This window comes from Notamacropus eugenii, chromosome 4 (genome assembly GCF_028372415.1).
Source record: "Notamacropus eugenii isolate mMacEug1 chromosome 4, mMacEug1.pri_v2, whole genome shotgun sequence".
Classification (NCBI taxonomy): domain Eukaryota; kingdom Metazoa; phylum Chordata; class Mammalia; order Diprotodontia; family Macropodidae; genus Notamacropus; species Notamacropus eugenii.
The window spans coordinates 164,565,909-164,582,925 of NC_092875.1; the positions used below are offsets into that span (position 1 = coordinate 164,565,909).

The window sequence follows — 17,017 nt, forward strand, 5'->3', positions numbered from 1 at the left end:
ATTATGACTAAATTTTATATAACGCTTAGTATGTGTTAGACACTTTACTGAATGTTTTACAATTATTATCCCATTTAATCCTCATAACCATCCTGCAATGTGAGGGCTATTTTTGTCCCATTTTACAGATGGAGAAACTAAGGCAAACAGAGGTGAATTGACTCCCCAAGGTCACACAGATAATAAGTATCTGAGATTGGATTTGAACTCATGTTTTCCTTACTCCGGTCTCAGGGCTGAGTCAGGGCTCTATTTGCTATACCACCTGTGTCAACAATCCCTGAACTAGATGCCTTATAGCTTGTCAATGTCATTCCAGAAATATAGTACCTGGAAATCAATACAGTTTTCCCCATATGGTTTGATTAAGGCAGAGTGTAACAGCTGTCACCTTTCTCTTCTGGATGCTATGCTTCTCTTAATACAACCCAGGGAAAGCATAAGCTATTTTTGACAGTTATAGCATATTGTTGACTCAAATTGAGTTTGTAGCCAACTAAAACCCTTTACCCTTTTTCACACGTATAACTCAGGCTCATGAGAGCCAGCATGGAGATGTGCTTAGGGAGCAGGTCCTGAAGTAAAATTTGAATTGAATGGTTATGTGAACCCAGGCAAGCCACTTAACATCTCAGTGCCCCAGACAAAATACTTTTATTTTTAACTTATTTTTTATATTTCTATTTAAAATTGTATGTTTTATTCTGAATTTAACAAATATGAAATCAAACGAGCACTTCTATAAATGACATAGAATAGAAAAGAGTTGTATATGAAGCTGTGACTGCTACAGACAGCTGGCTTTTCTTTAGGCTGTGTGATTTAGCCTGATCCTATAGATAATAATACTTGGAAGCATTATTCAAATTCAGGAATTCTGATTCTCAGTCTAGGGTTCTCTCCACTATGATACAGAATTTTAGAGCTGACAAACCAATACAATCCCTTTCTGAAAAAGAATCCTGCCTACAGTGTACAGGAGAAATAGTTCTCCAGGCTTTACTCATGGACCTCCAATGAGTTGCCTCTCACAGCAACCTACTTCATTTGGGGAATAGCATCCCATCTGCCTTTGGCTGTGATAGCTTGCTCAGAGACAGTTTTTTTTCTTGGGATGTAGAATGCTTCTTGGCCAGGCAACTATCTAAGATTAATCTGCATTAGCAGAGAAAGTTCCATATCAAAAATTTCCTAGATCAATGGAAATGGTTTAAAAAAACAAAAAACTCTCACTCACTGGACTGTTCCAACACTAGATGCTACCTGGTAAAGTTTCAACCTTCAAGGGCCCATCTAAGAGGGAGAAATGAGTAAAATCATGTTTTCATTATAAATATGGATGCTTAATCTAATCTCCCAAAGAAGACATTAAGAGATATATTGAGGATTATACTGGTGGATTGACAGATCAATTAATCTCCTACATTTTAGCTAATTGGTATAGTGGAAGGGTCACTAGACTTAGCATCCCAAGATTTCGATTCAAGTGCTTCCTGTGTCACTTAATAGTTGCATGACTCAGGGTAAATCATAATCACTCAGGGCCTCAATTCTTTCTCTTTAAAATGGGAATAATAGTTTTCTTATCTACTTTCCAGGGTCATTGTAACAATCAAATTAGATAATATAGGTGAAAAGACTTCATCTATTTTATGGTGGAGGCATTAAAATGGAAGGTCATCAACTGGTCAGTGAAGATTCAGAGGACAGAAGAAAAGAATATAATGTTATTTGTGGAGGAGGGAAATTTACTTAGGCTATGGAAAGATGGAATAGTTTCCAAGATATTCTGCAAAATTCCTACAAAATCACACAAACAATAAGACATAAAGAATAGATTAATGGAGGAAAAACTCTTGGAAGATGCAAAACTGTACCTATTTTTTTTCTAAAAAAAAGGGAGAAATGTTGAAGTGTTTGGCAAATAAGAAGAATACTTTTCAACCTAGTCAGAATGGCATAGGTAGGAGTCTAGAGGCAGGGACCTGATATGTGAGTAAGATCACACTCTGATAAAGGAGAATCTATCCTCTAGGGAACAGTGGGAGAGGAAAAGAGACTGAATTGATAGGGATAACCTTGAAGGGCAGCTTTGAATGCAAAGGTCAGACATTTAGATGTGGCCTAGCATATCATGGAGTGCCAATGAAAGGTTTTGAGTCCATGACTGAAACTGTCAAAGCTGAAGGCTTGAGGATGAAAAAAAATTGACAGTTGTCACTAGAAGTGTTTGAAGTAACTGGAGGGTGGTGTCTTTATAGGCCAATTAGAAAGGGATTACTGCCTTACTGGCATGAGACGATCAGAACGTGAATATGGCATTTGGGACGTAAGAGACTGAAAGGGCAGAGAGAAATGTAACTTTTACTATAATACATAAACTAGACAGCAGGGGACTTAAAACTGAGTTTGGTTACTTTCAAGACCAATCCAAGGCAAAACTGTGAAGGAGGCAAGTGTTCTTTGGTGGTCATCTACAGATTTTTCTGCACTATTTATCCATGACCCCTGAGTCTCTTTGTCTCTCACTTTTTCAGTTGGTACCCTGCCTTCCCTTTAGAAAGAAAGAAGTCATTGCCATTTCTATGGTAATTAATTCAAAGTTTTACCCTCTGGGAGATGTTTTAAGAGAGGGGAGATAGAAGAGATATCCAAAAGAGTGTATTTCTAATAGTGGAATTTGAGATCTTGAGCTTTTTAGACCTAAAAGATACCTCAGAGGCTATCTAGCTTAACTACCTCATTTTAGAGGTAAGAAAACTGAGACTCAGGTGAAGTAATCTGTCCAAGGTTATGGGGATATAAAATTATAAAGGGGTGATGCTATGGGACAGAAGACCCTTCCAGAGGATCCTAAATAATTCCATATATGCCACTTCTTGCTTTTCCTGTCCATAATTTTTGGCCTTGTAAGGGAAGCGTAATAGCTAGAAGTAGGTAGAGTTTGTATTGATATTGAGGGAGGAAGAGAAGTAGAAATGCTGATGTATGTTATTAGACAACTAGGATGATGAAAATAAAGGATGATCAATGAATTCATGTAAGGTTTGTATTAGTATCAAATGCGAGAACCAGAATTAAACAGGAAAAAACCCCCCAGAATTCTTAGCACCGGACCCCAATTAAGCAGAGTTACACATAATGAGATAATATTTATTATGGAAGAATTAAAGTAAAAGGCCATTATCAGGTCAGGGAAGATTCAGAAGGTAAAAAAGAAAGTCATGTTAAGTGTGGAGGAGAGAGATGTATTTAGGATTTGTAAAGATTGAATAGCTTCTAAGATGACCTACAAAATTTTGTTTTGGGTTGGTATAAGGCATAAAACAGCATAGAATCATCACAGACACAGAAGTGGGGAAAGAAAGCAAAGGGTGCAGATTGTACTGTTTTTTGTCACTAATAACTGGTTATAAAGCAACTTTTCTATGCCTTAGTTTTTCCTTCCTGTGCTTCAATTTCCCAAATATAGAAAGGGTGGTGTTTTTTTTCTAACATCTCATATATAATAAGTGTTTCTAAGGTTGTGTAGATCAATGTTCGTGAAAAGCTTTACTAATACCTTTGTTATACTTGACAACATTAAATTACAGGTAGATGAAAGAAAAGAGGAATTGTATTTTTAGTCTTAGTTTATTGAAAATGCTTATGGTTGACATTTCATTCTTCTAAATCTCAATGCTGGTATTTTGAGTTGTAAAGGAAAATGTTAAAAATGTTTGGAATTGGACTTGGAGAGAATCAAAATCTGATTCTGCCAGTTACTCTCAGTGAGCTCAGAAAAGTCACTTGTCTTCTCAGGGTCCTTATCTAACAAAAATAGAGGGTTGTTAACTAGATCCATGGGCAAAGGACACGAATAGTTTTTAAAAGAATTGAGATCAACAGTTACATGAAAAAATACTCCAGATAATTAATGATAAGAAAAAACATGCTAAAATAACCAACATTTCACAAAGTGACAAAGATATTGGAAGAACAGAAATATTAAGTTAGAGGAAAGATAATGCTGTGGTCAGATAAGCCCACTAATGCAGTATTGGTAGAACTGTGAATTGATTTAACCATTCCAAAAAATTGGGAACTATGTAAGAAGAAGCATTAAGCTTCTTTGACTCAGTGATCCCATTATAGAGTTTATAGTACAAGGAGATCAAGACAGAAAGAAAAAAGCCTAACATATGCCAAGATATTCATAGCAGCCATTTTTGTCATAGCAAATAATTAGAGACGAATTGAGTGCTTGTTAATTAGGGAACGAATGACTAAATTGTGGTATGTGAATGTAATATAATATTACTTCACTGCAAGAAAAAAATAAATGAGACGTATTCAGAGAAACATTAAATGACATATGATTTAGAGAGTGAATTAAATCAAACCAAGATAGCAATAAGCAGAAGGACTGTCATCATGTAAATTAAAAGGTCAATTCCAAGTTTGAACAACTGTAATCTTGGTTAGGGAGAAGAGATGATGAAACATATCTCCCCTCTTTTAATAAGAAGGTAATGGGGGTGAGGGTGGTGTTGGCACAAAAAATTATTTATGCTGTCAGATGCAATCATTGTGTTGGTTTGTTTTGCTTAACTTTTAAACTTATACCTGAGAAGACATAAAGCATAATAATAATTTATAAGTAAAACAAGAGGGTTAATTAGTTGAGTTTAAAGTTCTCTTCTAGCGTCATTTTTTTAATGTCCCAAGAATTGCCATTACATTCTAGGGCCATTAGGTTGGTTGATCCAATAAGGTGAGCTAACATTCTTTTAAATACTTCCTTTTCCTTGTGATCAGACAGACATAGCAGTGCATTTTTGGTGAAGTTATGAATTCGTTCAACAACTAGAAAGCAATTTGAAACTATGTAAGCTAAGTTATTAAACTGTCTGTAGCCTTGGCCAGATCATCCCACTAGGATCAACTATTCCAAGGGTATTGAAGGAAGGAAAATGAGGCCTATATGTGCCATCTCCTTACCCTGCTCTTGGTGGTGTCAGCTTTGGAACACTGCTAACTGGCTAGGTCCATTCCTTCTGGATAAATTTCTTGCCTTATATTCATGCACAGAACAATTTGTGCCTAGCAACAACAGTTTTCTGGCTTGCTGAGTTGTACAGAAAGACAGAGCTCTTCCGGCAGTGAGCTTTGGCATGCTTTTCATGGGGATTTAATTTAAGAAATTGCAAGAGGGTTCCTTCTGAATATGCTCCAGAATCAGAAGAACTCTCTGGCAATCCTATTTAGATCAGGAACTTTAAGCTTAATTTTGTTCTCCTTCAAGGGACATGGTGATATCAGCAAACATGCTGAAGGGTGAAATGCCAATTGCTTTGAAGGGACCTCGAGAGTTATGAATTTGCATTAGGGCTATGCATGGAATAATATAACTAAGATATATATATATATATTCTTCCATTCTTATAGGACAAAGTGAAGCCTAGGATGTACATGCCAAAGCACCTCTGGATAGCCATGCAGTTGTGTCAATGCTGACAGACTACAGTCTCAAAAATAATCCTTCAGTGACATTTATTTCTTTGACACTGTCAGACATTTTTCATTCCCAACATATGCTTTGTTGAGCCTTGACCTTTTTTCTTAACTCCTTCTCGTATATACTGTGCTGTTTAATACTAGAAGCACTCATTCTGATACCCAAGTACTCAGTGTCTGAGATCAAATAGTAATTTTGTGTGCCCACACTGGTGACTGGAAGGCCTGATGTATCGTGTACTTTAATTAGAGTACAAGGAGTACAAAGTTTTCTAAGCTTTCAAAGCAATTTCATGCAGACTATGTGCCAAAGGAAGGGGGAAAATGTAGGTGTTAAATGGTGCTCCTGTTAGCTTCATCCTGTAAGCACTCAAGAAAATTCTGTTTCCTTGAAGAGGGCATAAAGAGGACTTCTAACCAGTAACTGGAACCTTCTTAGAAGTGAAAGATGATTCAATATTTTACATTTTTAAGAGGACTTCAGCTTTTATTTTAAATTGATTCCTTTTCTTAGATTGTCAAAATAACCTGGTGGAAAGTTGATGGAAAGAGAGAAAAGGTTTACAGCAAAAGTTACTAATGTTATATTATGGTACCCCAAACGTATACAGCCAGGTAATAGTGGGTTCCATGGGGAAGCTACCAACGCTATTCATGGACAATTTTTTTCAATTTACTTTCAATGAGAATACATTTATGCAGGAATATGAAGTTTGGAAAATACTTTGTGTATATTATTTCATATAGTCATTATTTCATTTGATCCTCACAACAACACTGTGATGTAAGCACTGTTAATATCTTCATTTTACAGATGAGGAAATTGAAACTGATATATGTTATGGTGATTTTTCCCAGGGTCATACAGCCAGTAAGTGTTTGAGGCAGGATTTTCAAATCATAAATCTTCTGGACTCCAGTTTCTGCCTTCTGCATCTCATTATGCTGCTGGGCAATGTAAATGGTACTGCATGAGCCATGACTACTACAAACAACACAAGATAAGAGTAAATTAGCAGCATAAACTCTATGGGGGTGATAGCAATTATGAAACAGGTAAACTTAGGGACAAATCCCCATCCCTTTCTACCACTGGCTTATCTGCTTATTAATTCTCCTTCAGGTTCAAAGGCGGCCTGGTGAATATGCTCTGGAATAATCTCAATTGCCAAAACTGTTCTACTCAACTCCTGCCTTTAAGAGAATCAGGACAATTGGGCAGCTAGGTAGCACCATGGATAGAGCTCTGAACTTAGATGACATGAGTCCAATTCTCACCTTACACACTTATTGGGCAAGTCACTTAACTGCTCTCAGGCTCAGTTTCTCCATCTACAAAATAATGATAGCACTACCTCACAGGCTTATTGTGATGATCAAAGGACAATGCATGTATGTATATATATATATATATATAAAATATGCATATACATACATATACATGTATATGCATGCATATACATATATAAACACAAATACACATACATACACATAAATACATACACACGTTTTATAAACCTTAAAGTGTTATATGAATATTAATTGTATTAATGTTTCCATGGGCTGGTATCTCTTTCCTCAATCTCAAATCAAGTACTTAAAAGTATTAACAAAAACAATGATGATGTCTATGTGATTTGCTAGCTATGTGAGCACAAATATACCTTCAAACAACACAGAGAAAGCTGAGATAAGGCTCAAGCATAGAATTGCAACTTTCCTTCTTAAGTGTATGGTCAGGAGCTTAGTGAAGAAGGGAATGTAGATTTAAACTTTGAATAAAAATTTCCCCATATCTGTGCTCTGGGGAAACAGGTGACTGAAAAGGAATTGTTGGCAGGATTTTCCTCTTACTCAGCTGCCACAGCTACTGGCTTGGCTTGCTCTCAGATACAGCCTACTTCTGCCGTACTCCTTCCTATCTTCTGTCTTATTGTTTTGTTCTGTCTTATTCTAGCTTCCCCTTTCTGGAGCCCCCAAACTTCGTGGTCCCTGAACTACCCAACACATGATACCTTGAATTCCTGGGAACTCTCTATCCCAAGGATCCTCTGTGAAGCTGAGGAAGTCCTTCAAATCTCTGTGATCCTAAATCTCAGCCCACTCCCCATGTTGGAGAGTAGACTAATTCTCACACATAGACGCGCACACACACACACACACACACACACACACACACACACACACACACACACACACACATGAAAGCCTTATCTAAAAACTAATTGCTAAGTATATCACTGGAAAACAAAAAGGATTAGCTTTATTTTGCCTGGTCCCAGAAGACAGATTTCAGAATAGTAGGAAGTAGTTATGAGGAGGAAGATTTATAAAGTGCTTTGTAAGTCTTAAAGTGCTATGTAGATGATGATGATGATCTCAATAAAAGGAAGAAAAGTCCTTCCGAACAATTAGAACCATCAAGTAGAACCGATAGCCTCATGTGATAGCAAATTCCCTAGTACTAAAGGTCTTCAAGCTGAAACTTGTTGAACAGTTCAATTTAACAAACATTTATTATGTGACAAATGCAATGCTTATTCTAGACATACAAAAATGAAAAATGACATTGACTTGCCCTCCAGGAGTTTAAGACCTAATGGGGTCATTAGACAGATAGGCAAGTGGTTATAATACAAATTAGCATGAATAAGGGAATAAGAAAGGTCAAACAGCCCCAGGAGAGATTTAATGAAGGAGAGACTACATGGAGATGGGAGGGTGTATTTCAGGGAGGTGATACACGAGCTGAGCCTTGAGAAGGAATAGGGATTTCAGCAAACAAAAACGTGAGAGATCCACTCCAGACACGAAAGATGTCATATGCAAATATTTTGGAGGAAGGACAGAGCAGAATAACAGGAAATGATAAATTGTTAAGTTTGGTTAGGACATAGAATATATGAAAAGAAATAGAACATGTTTCATAGGAAAAAAGTCCCTCATGAAGCACATGCACTAGAAAAAGCACTAGTTCTAGAGTCAGAGGAATGGGTTGAAATTGCACCTTTGACTCTTACTCCCTGTGTAAACCTTGAGCAAGTTGCCCAACTTCCATCAGCCTCAGATTTCTCAAATGAAAAATGAGTGGATTGGATTAAAAAAATGGCTTTTGAAATTTCTTCTAGCCCTAAATTTATGGTCCTGTGTTTCTTTGTTTTCTTTGTGGATAGGATGGAGATATATAGGGTAGGCAATCACTTAATAAGGTGAATTAAAAACTTACCAAATGATTTGCCCTGAAGGGTAGTTATTAATTCATTTTCAAAAGGGAGAGTGTTTTCACTAGTGTAGAACAGCAATAGTAACTGACATTTATAGAGCCCTTTAAAGTTTACAAAACACTTTATGAATATTGTCTCCTTTGATTCTCTAATAGGGACATATATTGCTCTGTGTTGTTTAATGTTTTTTATTAATGACTTGGATGAAGGCATAGCTGACATGATTATCAAATTTTCTGGTGACACAAAGAAGGAAGGAATAGCTAATATGTTGAGCTACAGAGTCAGGATCAATAGAAATCTTGACTACCTAGAATAGTATGATGAATATATAATACAATGAAATTTAGTCCTGCATTTATATTGAAATTAAGTTCTATATTTGTTTTGTAAAAATTAATTAATATTCAGTCCTGCATTTGAACTACTCCACAAGTAAAAGATGTGAACAGATAAATTATCTGAAAATTATCTGTTGTTCTTAGTGGACCTTAAATTCAAACTAGTTAAACTAAACAAAATGGTAGGTTAAAAAAAAAAAGAATGTGTTGTTATATTATATTAAAAGAGGAACAGCATCCAGAAGGATGGTAATTGATCATGACTTGTTACTTTATTCTCGTTTCACGTTGAGATGATATTGTTTATCCATGATAAACATGGAAAGGAAATGATTGAAAAGGTAGCAACCAAAATCCCAAGGGTGGAAATTTGTGTCAAAGATTGTTAGAAAGGATTAGAGATGGAGAAGAGGAGACTTGGGGGAAGGAGCTGGTCAGTAGCTGTCTTCAAGTATTTGGAGTGCTACCATGTGGAAGAAGGTACTGTTTGTCTAGAGGCAGAACTAGGAGCAATAGGTGGAGGTTACAGAAAGACATGTTTCAGCCCAATGTAAGGAAAGACTCCTAAAAATTAGAGCAATCCAAAAGGGGAATAAACTTGCTTGAAAGGTGATGCACTTCCCCCTCCCTTTGGGTCTTTGAACAAAGTCTGAACAACCGCTTCCTAGGGATCTTATTCTCCTATAGATATTCGTTGTCAGCAAGTCACCAAACATTTATTCAATGTTTACAATATGCCATGCACTCTGTTAAAGGTATTTGTCATAGTTAATAGTAGAAAGAAATAGGATTGCATTGTAAATTAAAACCAAGTTTTGTAAGGGATTCAATCATAAACAACACAGTGCAGTGCAAAGACAGCTGAATTGGGAGTCAGATGATTTGAGTTCAAATCCTCATTTTCCAATTTACTACTTATGTGATCTTGGACAAGTCATTTGTCAATCTCTGGATGTCAGTTCCCTCATCTTATCAGCAGCTAAGTGACCCAGTGGATGGAGCTCTGGGCTTGCAGTCAGGAAGACATGAATTCAAAACCTCAGATACTTAGGAACTGTGTGATCCTGGGTAAGTCACTTCTGTTTGCTTCAGTTTCTTCAACTGTAAAATGGAGATAATAATAGTGCCTACCTCCCAAGGTATTATGAAGATCAAATGAAATCATATTTTTAAAGTGCCTGGCACATAGTAGGTACTACATAAATGCTTATTCCCTTCATCCATAGAATGAATGCATTGGACTAGGTGGTCCTTAATTTTCTTTTCATCCCTAAATCTGCAATTCTATGGTAAAGATTTTCTCTTTTATACATAGTCAATGAGTTTCTACTAAAACAGAGTAGTGACATGATTAGAACTATATATTTAGGAGAATTTTTTGCCAGCAGTGTGAAGGAGGCTCCATAAAAGGAGATTAGAGGCAGGAGGCCTATAAGAAGTCTGTTTCAATAATTTAGGCATAGATGTTATTTTGATCACTGTTGCGTATTGAAAGTGATGACTTCAGAAAATAAAGGAAGATTTGTGAATAGTGATAATAGATTATATGTATGCACTTTAAGATTTGCAGGCTACTCTACATTTTGTATTTGATTTTTATTACTTTGAATATTATTATCATGATTATTTTGTATATGAAGAACCTGAGACGCAGAGAGGTGACATTTCCTGCTTACCACTGAGGAACTAGTTAAGGTCCAGGGGCAGGATTTGAACTGAGATGTCTTTGGACTTCAGGTCCAAGTTCACTTTCCACTAGGCCAGAGGAATCAAACTTGCAGCAGCCTGTAAACTCCTGAATACAGCCATGACCAAATTAAAATGAAATTAAGAAATATTTGGCCAAATAAATGAAAATACAAGGTGACATAGAGAATGTTAATTTGAAGTTTTCTAAGTAAATATGCAGCCAACAGGGCTTGACATAGCTGCACTACTTGACCACATTGCTTCTTGGTGTCTGAATGAAATTTAGATTTCTGAACCATGATTTGAGTCTTAAGACATAGCAATATGGGCTCTCAGTCAGGATTGGAAGACATTTAGTGAAGGATCTGAATATTACATTTGCCAGGAGACGTGGATTTGATGAAAATTTATTCAATCTATCTATCTATCTATACATATATACGCATATATTTTATATTTATATTGAAGACTTAAATTATTTTATATTCTATTCAATAAGGATTATATTTATATCATCGATGAAGATTTGATGTGGATTTATACTGAAACTAGAGGGGTGAAAGAAAAAAAATACTATCTATCCAAGAAACATATAACAAAGAGCAAGCAGGTATGGCATTAGATGGCTATCAGTGGAAAGATCCAATATTTCACAGGAGACAATATCCAAGAATGAGGTCAATAATAGGTGTGACCTCAGTATCTATACACAACTGAATAAGGTGGGGGTAATAAATATAATGAATAAGGCATTGTAATGGAAGAAGGAATATTTGGCATCAAAGGTATATATAAAATATGGTAGAATGACCATGTTTCTGGGAGAAAAATCCTTGAATTGTAGGGGTGGTAGAGACAGCTCAGAACACTGGGATAACAATCAGTGGAGAGAGAAAAAAAGTAGTTAATTTTTAATCAGTGGAGGCATTCAGAGGTTGGATAATTGCTTGTTATTAGAATGTAAATTCATGGAAGGCAGGGGCTATCATTCTTTTTGCTGGTTTTTGCTCCCAGTTCTTTGCCCAGAGGCTGGCATAGAATAAGAACATAATAAATGCTTGTTGACTCACTGATTGTCTGGACTAGAAGACCCCTGGGATTCTCATATATTGCTATGGTTTATGTAGAGAATAATCTGGAGCATTCCCACCCATGAGTCAGGTCCCTAGAATATGGCTACTATAGTTAGCATTTATAGCACAGTTATATAGTGTATAGACATGGATTTCCTCCATGATTATCTGTTGAGATAGAGTTGAGTTAGTTAGACTTAATTGGCTTTAGAAAGGCAAATTTACTAAGGTGGAATGTAGTTGTTGTAAGACACCTTCCCCCTACCACCATGCCCTTTAAAATATTCTGTGACATACTGTCCTATAAATATATATAGTTCAATAACAATGGGTTGAAGTTCAAAAAAGACACGTGTGAAAGGGTTAAGTCACAACTCCTGGTTACTGGACATAGTTTTCTCTCATTCGTGGAGTGCTGAAGAAGTTTACATTTGGCCTTAACCTTATTTGCTGGGTTCTTTGTAAATCTGAGAATTCACATACCTCCTAGTGCAGTCACTGTTGTAAGGCATGATGCCAGAACCCAACGGGAAGATGAAAAAAACTAACCAACAATAAATTCTCTAGAAGTATCTTGTATTCTCTATATTATATTTTTGCATGTGGGAAAAAAAGAAGCAGATGACTATTGCAGGATTCTGTCATAATCAGCTGTCTGTGTGCTGTCAGATCATGACTACTTAAAGCAAAGGTCAATATCACTACCAAATTAGAAAAAAATGTAAAGATGAGAAGATGCTTGAATCCTTTAGACCCTTTGGAGTTTAGAAAGTCTTGGTGAGTGGTGTTTGGAAGAAAGAGACCAAGATGAAGTGCTCTTCTCCCCTCCTCCCCAAGTGACACCTGAAGGGATCTGGTTGGAAAGTTCTTTCCTAAGTTTGCTGCCCTCTAGAATCTGGATCTCTGCCAGATACTAAAATACCCTAGAGAATCAGATTTTGAACTGTTTTTGTCTCATGAATGGCCTATAGGATATGGCTGTTTCAGTCTGAACACTCTCTGCTCTTTCTCTATTTATTCCAATTTTATTCTTAATCTAAAGAGCTCTAATTGATCAATTGAGACTTGAACTGGAACTAGTCCAACCAAAACTTCTCTTTGGTCTTCAGACATTAGATGAGTACTAGTTCAACATTTGATGTGCTATGCTTTTTGTCTCTCATTCACTACATGATTGCTGTTCATCTTTTCCTATTCTATTTGACCTTCATGATGCACTACTTTTAGTGCATGCATCTTAATTGGTAACATGATCCATTCTTCTTATACCTACCACATGTCTTTCTGTTGCTTGGGTCACCTTAAATTTTTACTTTTCTAAGGTGGTAATACTCTATGATTTGCTACATAAAATCAAGGGAAGAATATTTGGTTTAAAAAGATCCTAAAAAGTTAGAATCATTGCATAATCTCCCAGTGAATTCTGGTTCCAGCCCATTGTCCTTCTACAGTTCTGACTCTGTTTAGAATGGTGGAACTAATTTGATGACCTACCCATCTGCCTACATGCCATAATCTGGGCAAATCCACTCTTTATCTATTTGATTTTTCTTGTATGGATTGCTAGATGAATTCCTTTTGAGTGGATGCATTGTGGATCCCATTAAGGGGACCCTGCAATGTTCCAGGACTACATTGTAATTAGTACCGTTTCATTTACAAATGAGAACATCTAGAGAATCTTATCCATAGAGAATTCCCTTTGCTGTTTGGACTTTGTATAGGGCATTTTTCATGCCAAGAGAACACAATGGCTCCCAGTTTTATACTTTCCTTGATATCTGTATTTAAAGGATCATTGAACAAAGTCAGCTTTATAGTTTCATCTATCCAGGAATCATTTAAGTTCTTAATATTTGGGTAAAAGACATCTCATTGGAGGAGAGTCTCTGAGGGTTAATTTTGCTCTTCTTAATCAAATGCTTTTTAAAAAAAATTAACAAATAACAAATTCCCTGGAAGTATCTTTTATATTATATATTATATCTTTGCGTGTGGGAAAGAAAAGCTCATAACTTTCCTAATCAGCTGTCAGTGTGCAATCAAACCATGACTACTTAAAAAAAAGGTCAATATCACTACCAAATTAGAAAAAAAAGATAAAGATGTGAAGATGCTTGAATGAAGTGCCAACAGCCCCAAAATGTCATTTTTAAACAAGTTAACTGAAAAACGAGGCAGGGGTGGAGGGGTTGATAATATCTCACAGAGTTGCAGTGAGGTTCAAAAGAAATAATGTGCATGAACAGACTTTTATAAAGCACAATACAAATCTAAGGTCTTCTTAATAAAAACAACAGCAACAAATGGTAGGAAAAATACTTATTAAGTTCTTACCTTGTGCCAGGCACTTTTCTAAGTGCAGGGATCCAAATATAAGCAAACAAGACAGTTCCTGTAAAAAGACAGTACATAAAAGGCAGTTGATAAATCGAATTGGAGGGAGGGACACATCCTGAGGCATGGCATGGAGATGGCAGAGAAGTACTGTGGAAGCCTAGATATGGGCAAGATAAAGCCAAAGCCTGTCTATCAAAGCCTTGGGTGGTTCCAAGGATAGAATTCTATTTTCTGGAGGAGATGATGAACTGAGTGGAGACTATATAGCTGTTGTCTCCTTTGATAGAATGTAAACTCCTTGAAAGCAGCAAGTATCTTTTTTTTTTAAGGGGGGTCTCATATCCCCAACACCCATTACAGTACTGGGTATTTATTAGGTGTTTAATAAGTGCTTGTTAATTGATTGGATAAGACTGAAAGACACAATGTATCTTTATCTTATAGACTAGCAAACTGGCTGATATCATCCTTTAAAAAGTATTAATGATTTTTGACTGTAGTACATTTTCTTTTGCAAAAATTCTATTTGGTACGCAAAGCAGGCCATTTGTATGGTCTGCTTGCTCCTTGCCACATGAAACTTTTTGAAATTATTCATTAAAAAACCCCTACACTGTTTCCTGATAATTCGTTATCTTCTTCCAACTCTTCCTCCTCCTCCTCAGTGACTCAGTTTACTTTCTGAATCCTTTTTATAAAAAATAGTCTAAAGCTTTGAAAACTAGGAAACTCTGGGAAATAGTTTAAGCTGAGCTAATGAAACAGAAGTACAGCATGATTGCAACAAAGCAAACAGGAAAAAAAATAAAGCACCACTGGTCTCTGAATAATTATAACGACCAAGCTGAGCCTAGAGAAGAGATGAGAAAATGCACTGTACCATTTCATTGCAAAGGTAGGGAATTACAGGAGTGGCAGGTCACATAGGCTGTGCAACCTGGACAATATTGCTGAACTGTTATTTCTTTTTCAATCTTTGTTATGAGAGAAGGTTGCATTGGGTGGAGGAGGGAGAGGGAGAGGACTATATTTCAAAATGAATGTGATGTAAAAACAAAAAGGCAGAATTCAACCAATAATAACAGAAAAAAAGTAAGGCGCTAGGTCCCTTTCACTTCTACTCTGGTAAACTCTAATGCGCATTGATTTTCTTTACTTTAAAGCACAGGAGATGTCCTCCTTTAAGGTTAGGATCAAATCTAGGAAATAATTCCTTGGGAATTAAGAAATGTATGAATAAATGAAGGAGAGCTAAATCTTTGGATAAACTTTAGTACCAGGCTTATTCCCACAAAAACAAATGGCACCTCCAAAAATATAGAGCAATCTTTATTTGATAATTCATAGCCTTTTAAGACAAGGCAACTTCCCTTCTCAAAGATAAATGACAGACTTGAGAAAGACTATCTGTTCCAAACTGAAATAAATGTAGATGACTGATCTCCTCAGTAAATTAACACCAAGGAGTTTCTGAAAGGTTGGATTACCCAAGGAATTACTAGAGGAGGCAAATGTGGGAAGAAGGATTACATGATGAATAAGAAGGGATAAAATTGTCCATTGGCCGTAAGCCTGAGGATTATGATTTTGTTTAGTATATTCTTTTATAACTCAGGGCCAACAGGTACCTGATGTTCAGAGAGAGGGAGAGAGAGAAAAAGAGAGAGAGAGAGAGAGAGAGAGAGAGACAGAGAGAGATGGAGACAGAGAGAGATGGAGACAGAGAGAGACGGAGACAGAGAGAGATGGAGACAGAGAGAGAGACAGAGAGAGAGAGACACAGCAAGACAGAGAGACAGAGAGAGACAGAGAGAGACAAAGACAGAGAGAGACAGAGACAGAGACAGAGAGACAGAGAGAGAAAGAGACAGAGAGAGAGAGAGAGAGAGAGAGAGAGAGAGAGAGAGAGAGAGAGAGAGAGAGAGAGAGAGAGAGAAAGCATGCACAAAAAAGCCCACACAGCACCATTTCTTCAAACAGTACCTCCAGAATCAAGACAAGTCTACCCAGGCAAGGACAGATTCTCATTTGGTCTAGAACGTTGTCCATGAAAGACTGATGACAAGTGACAACGCTGTCCAGCATCACTTAACATAGTGCTGATTTCCATTTGAAATAGAAAAACTGCACCTTGCTTCCTGTCAAAGTCAGGGACCTTTGAGAGACACTTTATTATGTATTCCAATGTGTATCTTTCCAGGTAATGAGGTGTGAGAATGACTGATAAATTTGTAGAATGTGGAAGAGAACAAAATAATGAAACAAGTGTGTACACTATTAGTCATGATTGCTTATAGTAAATAAACTGTGCTGCTTTCTTATTAACAAAGCCTTGAGCAAAGGGGAAGAGAAAAATCTTTTGAAGTTTTTTTCTCCTGGCTAACAGTTTTAGTAATGCAAATGAATTTCAATTCTGCAATCACTTGGCTTTAAAAAGAGCTTTTAACATGTGCCATAAAATGTAAATTCACAATAACAAACTTCAAGTCTACTTATTTTGGTAGGTGAATGTGTGTGTGTGTGTGTGTGTGTGTGTGTGTGTGTGTGTGTGTGTGTGTATGCGTGTGTGTATGTGTGTATGTGTGTTTTCCCATTAGATCTCTTTTAACTGGTTATGGAAGATTGACAACTTCAGACATATTTTTTCCCTTTTGTTGATTATTCGTCTCAAGGTCAGTTTATTCATTTTGGGTTATCAGAGTTCAAATGGAAGATGTTTCATCAGGCAGTTTGTTGGAGAAATAAAATGCCTTCAAAGTACATATCTGGACTTCAGAGTAAATCTGATGACTTTACATTTTTAGTGGGGTCAGGGAAAGATTTTATATTGATAAAAGTAAATGACCCTTGAACA

General features: G+C 36.5%; 1 long non-coding RNA gene across 1 annotated transcript in view; it reads right to left on the reverse strand.

The window, feature by feature from the left end:
* The window catches only part of LOC140500751 (uncharacterized), a 29,940-nt gene extending 14,490 nt beyond the window's left edge, over window positions 1-15,450 (reverse strand). Inside the window, exon 1 of the long non-coding RNA XR_011965858.1 lies at window positions 14,161-15,450. This is a non-coding gene — a long non-coding RNA (uncharacterized lncRNA). The remainder of the gene's footprint in view (window positions 1-14,160) is intronic.
* Window positions 15,451-17,017: the final 1,567 nt, after the last annotated feature.